Here is a 6,559-nt window from a genome sequence, read left to right as displayed (position 1 = left end):
TGCAGCACGCTGCCTCTCGCCACCATAGTCTCAGTGCATGGTGCCTTTAAACCTATCGGGTCCTGTAAGCCTGGTACTGGGGCTGGTTCTGCTTAAATGGCATTGCAGAGCAGGATGTGCAAGCGGGATGACAAACCCTGGGCACAGAAAGCACTGCCCACCACACTGACATTCCCACCGACTCCCCATCCCACTGCAGCGTTTTCCAGCTGGGCAGGGACACTGGGCTGCCTGGCACAGCCCCACAGACCAGAAACCACCAAAGCAAATCTTCAGATGGGGCTCAGCTGCAGCAGCCCCCCCACAGGCAGCCGAGACAGCGCTGAGCACCAGGACAGTCCCCTGTCAGAGTACCCCCACCATCACTGCGGCATCCAGCTGAGCCCCTTCGGGAGCCTGCATCTCTTCAACCAGAGCCTCAAAGTCTAACTGTCACCCTGGGAGTCAGGGACCCTCGTAAAGCTCCTGTAGCAGAAGGAGATTTAACAGCCCATTGCCTCACTAATACCACCTGCTTGTGTACAGCTGTGCACGAGGATGCTGGCTCGCTTTGGGAGTGATGAGTTTACATTTATATGGCACTTTTTGCCAGCAGGATCCCCATTAATGCTGCAAATATCGCATACTTGTGTGCAAGCTACACACATCAGTCACATCACCCCACCTCTGCAACACACTGGGTCCTTCAAGACAGAGCCGCCCAGGGAAAGGTGGGCAAGAGGGAGATGCAATTACTCTGGTTGGAATTAAGCCAAGGTACAGGGGCAAAACCTGCTCTCGTGTGCAATTGCTCGGAAAGCTTTGGCTGTCACACGTGTGCAGGACATTTCTATCCAATTTGAATGCAATCAGGCAGGACCAGCAGTTGCGTCTGTCTCCAGAGCAGAGGCAGCATTTCAGTCCTCACAAAATACCGGATTAGGAGCTGGTGTTGCGCTCTGTTTCCATGAAGATGAGCCTTTGGTGATGTACAGCGCTCACAGGTAACGGGCTGCCAGGTCATGGCATCAAGCACTATCTAAGGTCAGTCTCACAAAGCATCTGCAGCTATTTCTGCCTAGGCAAGTGTCACCATCAGTCCCCTGACCTAGTAAATGCTGTAACTAAGAGGGGTTTCTAATAAAGACCTGGGGATCGCAGCATGTTACAGTAGGGACAGCTTTGCTGGATTAGAAACCTGATTAACGGCCTTGGGGGAGATTAGGAATTGCTATTTTGAGAGGGGGTTTTCATAGCAGGCTCTGTAATCACCAGCCCAAGCAGGACGGTGTTATCCTGCGCTGAGCAGGGGGGCCAGGCAAGGCAGTAACGTCGCTCTCTGCTAATGGACATGTTTCTGTTCTGTGCAGTGCTGGTTGCTGGCTGACCACAGCAATTACACGGGGGACTCGTATTTACATGTCTCAACTCCGCAATACTGAGCAAACAAGGGAAGACAATCATTAACCTGGGGAGCTGTTAACCTTCGGTGTGAGTTTTGGCTGGTGCAGGAGAGGTCTGCCGGAGCAAAGTCTCTGTTTTAGTAAACACCGAAAGGATGACGTGAGAAACCTTTTGTTTCTGTGTCTTGTGGGCAGGTGATTAAAGGGCATTAATTTGTGTCTCCAGCCTCTATGCTGCAAGAAACTTTCCATTATAGAAGACAGGGGAAAGGGGAAAAAATTGCTGCCAAAGCAAAATCCATCAGCTTTGTCAGCCTGGGAGCAGGAGGAGCAGAGGCAGTAAAGTACCTCTTCACTGGAGGGCTATGGGGCTGTACTTCATACGTGCTCATTTTCTCTTCATTATCATGCCAGAGAAACAGCATTCAGGCCTCAGACAGTAAAGCAGTGATAAGTGAGTAGCAAAGAGCAGCACCTTGTCCTCTGCCCTTAAGGTTCGAGGCCTGGCCACGTTGGCTCCCCAGCACTGGGGTGCACGTCCAGGGTGGAAACACGGCAGATCCCTCTGATACACAGTGAATCAAACACCATGGAATATCAGTCTGGTGCCTGACCAAGACATGGGAATGCTGCCACTGGGGTAGGGCATTCTGGACGGGAAAGAAGAGGAACAAAAGCAAAACGCTGCAGACTTTGGACTGTTATGAGTGTCATAAAAAAGTGGGGAATTGAGGAAGGAGGAAGATAAAAGAGGAAGAAAGGGAAGGAAGATAATTCAAGCAGACAAGCAGGAGCAGATTTACAGTCTTACCAATTATAGCAGGTAACGAAGTGGAGCGTGCCATCCAGAGCAATAGTGCTTATTGGACCATCAGTGGGAAACCGATGATGAAGTCAGGCCTATAAGGAGATTATGGCCAGAAGCAGCCTCTTGCCCCACAGAGCAGCTGTTAGGAAAGCTGTGGGCTTGCAGCTGAGCCTGGCTTCGGGCAGTGCCCTGCCCACCTCAGCATGGGCAGTGTCGAGCTGGGCAGCTTTTGGGGACCCAAAAATCTCCTCTTTCCCCTCAGATTTGACCTGTGCTCTCCCTGCAGGGCAAACTTCCCTTTGACAGTCGGCTCTTCTGGATGCGGCAGAGCCACACTCCCAGCACTGCAGAGGCAGGTGCCCACCCTCCTGTCCTAGGGCCCTACACACCTTTCAAACCACGGCTTTAAGGCACTTAGCACGGGCCTCTCAGGCTGGTTTCGCAGCGCACAGCAGCTCCCATCAACAGGTCGAGGGTTCACGCCGCAATGGTACCAGCAGGTTTGCCCTGCACATGGCAGGGAATGTGTTTGTATTTGTTTAGGAAAGTCCCCCCCAGCCTCAAAGCACGTGTTTAACATCTGCAACCCGGCTCCCACGTGTAGCAATGCCCCTGGGCCCAAGCTTGTCTTGCCCTTGGCAGCCCTGCTCCTTGTCACGAGATCCCTGACTTCTAGTGGGCTTTTAGGAGAGTTTTAGGGAAAGGTTTGCTTGCTCAGAGTGCCTGCAGCCGGGGCTGGGTTTTCTTCACCTGTAGTGTTGTGCCTTTGTAAGAGCGGTTTTATACGGCTGGGTACGGAAGCATTTTAAATCACCTTCCCTGCAAAACGAAGCTTGGTTTTGTTTCCCAAGGGACAAGGAATTCCATTCAGATTCACAGCTCAAACACAGCTGATCCTTAGCACCGCTCAAAGCCTCGGAAGAATTAAAACCTTAACCACACTCAGTAACAGACCTTCCCTGTTCCCAAACTGACACAAGGAGCTTGCAGCCTCAGCACAGAGGGACTGAAGGTGCCTGTGCAGGTGAGATCTTGCTTCCAGGGACAAAGAAACTTGAAGGAATCCAATGTGGGATCATAAATGGCTGTAGCCAAACTCGAAGATGCTATTGGCTGTAATCTTGAATGACCCCAACAGTCTGCCTTAGGCAATAAGGGACAAGACTACCAGCTTTGACATGTGTATGTAGTGCATATATGTACACATTAGAAAGCTTGGCAAAATCAGTAACAATCAGGCTGCCGTTTAATTCACTTAAGTTTCAATTGCACAGCACTTGAAACACTTTGTTTTCGGATGCCCATACACCATTGCTGCCCCCGCATCAACTCCACGTCCCAAACTGGAGGCTTTTGCTCATAAATGATTTTGTAAAAGTGCCTTAACTTTCATCAGGTGTAGAATAAAGCACTGATCATTGCTAATCACGTCATAAAGGTGTTCTGAACGCTAAATACCATTCACAACCCTTCTTGCAGGTAACGGGTGAGCCATGATGCTCCATGCTGTGATGAAATTTGCATACATGTGTATATTTTACTGTCAGGATGCAAACTCCATTTTGAAGAAAGGGCTGGTTTGGTCCTGCCGTTGCCTTTGCTTGAACTAAAACCCTCTAAAGTCTATTTGGGCAAGAAGGAAAATTAAGTTACATTATTTATTACTAGAATACAGAAACCAGATGATGCAAAATCTGCCCATTATTTCATTACATACTGACAAACCTGCATTGTCTGCTTTCTAGAGTGATCTTTACTAAGTCAAGTCTTTGGGCAATCGATCAGGTTTATATATAACACAGGCGTAGATTAAACTGTTACCAGGATCACAAAGCACCTCAGATCCTCAGCTCTGCAGTTAGCCATCCCAGCCTGAATCTTATTCAGCAATACTATAGAAATGAATGAGTCAAACGCTCGGGTTATCTCAGCCTTTACTAGAGGAGAAACAGTTAATGCTCATCAGTTACATGGCTCAGCAGAGCTGCTTCACAGCCAAGGAATGACTTTGTCCAGCCCCAGTTAATCCACAGCTGCTTTGCTTGTCAAGAGGCGCAAGTGCCAGCAGCAGCGCAGGCTGGACCCGCCTGGGGAAAAGCCAAGGGGAGGGTGCAGAGGAAGAGACAAGAATGGAAAGGAAACCTCATGTGGGCATAGCAACCGAACTGGAGCCCTTTCCAGAGGTTAAACCAGGCTTTAGCTGTGACTGTTTTCCTGTTTAGGCTGACTGGACTTTGTACATAGAGACCTGCTGCTGTCCCACCACAGCTTAACCTTGCAGCTACAGTCTCATCCATGGGAAGAGCTGGAGACCAAGGCCACTGCCCAGTTATTTAAGAGGGGCAAAAAGACATTTAATAGAAAGTTCACAACTTTTACATGAGGCACCTGCCCATCTCTGCCCATCTGGAAGTCAGGGATCCTGCAGGCATGCTTCAGCCGGTAAAACACAGCAGTGGGTTCGCATTCCAAAGTTATTCTGGTAACCCAGTTACTGACGGTGCTTTTACAGTCCCTTTGCTCCACCAAAATGTAATGGGATATTACTGTGAACATCTCGAATGTGAAAGATACTTCTGTGTTATTTGAATCTTTTTTTACTTTGATTATAACCATGTCAAAAATTAGGTTATTCAATGAATAGCACACATCCCTCATAAAATACAGGTTTTATCCTTACGGGTTTTTTTTGGTCAGATCAGGAAAGATCCTTTTTTCATGCTGTATGGCAATAATGCCAATAAAAGGAAGGAAAAAAAGGAGTCTATCTGAGACGGTAGCTTATAAGCACATGAATAAAAGAAAGAGGAGCAGGCTAGCTTCCATTTTTCTTTCAGATGGAAATATTATGTTTGATCTCATATGTAGAGCATCCCTCTTCCTTTATGAGATGAAATGATGGATTATTGAAGAGACACTGAATCAGCTCGCACTGAATGACTTCATTCTCAGCCTCAGGCAGCCCAAAGAGGTCACATGTGATGCACTGTTACCAAGGTTCAGTAATTGCTGAACATTCAACTAAACCAAATAAAAACTCTCCCAGAATCCTACATAAATCCTTGCTACCAATCCCTTACTTCACTCAAGCAACTGATGGTTTTTATCTGGATTCCATGTACCCTACTGGTTTATCATGCTTAAAATAATGACGATGACATCAGTTAGCCTACCTTGGAGTTATGAGAATTTCCAGGAAAATCTGATGAACACTTTGGTGTTACTGAGCACTCACCTACACCTTGTCCTGTCAGGCACGTCTGATGGGAAGCATTCCTTGAAAATTATTTATTTTGCATGGTTTAATGTGATTAAGGATAATCCTACACCTGTTCTTATACAGAACAGCAAACTACATCACTGCAGTAGTCCCTTGCTACGATTTTAAGAACCGTTAAAAGGATATTTTTACTCTTACTAGAAACAGAACTTTTATGTGGGATTTGTTTAAACTGAGGTATTGGCTGAAGACTTTCAAATTAGCATGAACCTTTCATAATGAAGTCCCAGTCAACCCTTGTTTTTGTAATTACAGCCATTAATACCAACACGACCAGATTAATCTTCATTGCTTTGCTTGACCTAACAATTTCTTAAACATCAATGAGCGCCATAGATGGCAATTTCAAACTGAAAAGTACTTGGGGGTTAGCGGGAGCCAGGTTAAACATGAGCAGGGTGTTCCCTCACTATAAAGGAGCAAACCACATGTTGGGGCTACAGTAGGAAAGTAACCAGCTTATCACAGACATCATCTCCCTCATAATTAATCATCCCTTCTTACCCAAACCTCCTGTCCTGCACACATGTTCCACTGGAGAATGTGAGGCACTGTCATGCTTGCTGCTACAGACAGCTGATGATACACTGGCATTGATGCACAACCTTTGGGGTTCAGTTCCTATCTGAACGTTGGTGGGAGCCCTCCCCAGTTACACACACAACACTCTGTACCTCCTGCAAATACACAGGTGGAATAAATCTGAGTCAATACAAAGCCTGCTGTGACCTGGGCTCTTGGAGGGAGACCACCAGTTTTCATCACATCTTTGTTACTGACCCACAGTGGAGACGTGCAAGAAGACCATTAATGTGATTACAGGAACTAAGAAGTTCCTCCCAGCCAAAGCAGAAATAACAGGTTGAGTGCCTGTGATCAGAGCTCTTCTGCTCTATAGATGACCAAGTTAAAACAACAGAAAGCACAGCCACACTTGCTTCAATTTCTCTGACGGTTAGGTTTGGGGTGTGCTCAGTGTGTTTTTGAAAGCACTTCACACAGGTTCCATGACTGGCTCAGAATAGGCAAAAGGTCTAAAAGCAGCAACACCACTTTCTATATTTTGGAAAGATTAGTGAAAGGAAAAAA

This window comes from Pezoporus flaviventris, unplaced genomic scaffold (assembly GCF_033815535.1).
Source record: "Pezoporus flaviventris isolate CSIRO_AGI_PZ_B2104156 unplaced genomic scaffold, CSIRO_AGI_Pfla_v1 ptg000041l, whole genome shotgun sequence".
NCBI lineage: Eukaryota > Metazoa > Chordata > Aves > Psittaciformes > Psittacidae > Pezoporus > Pezoporus flaviventris.
This window is presented reverse-complemented; position numbering follows the sequence as displayed.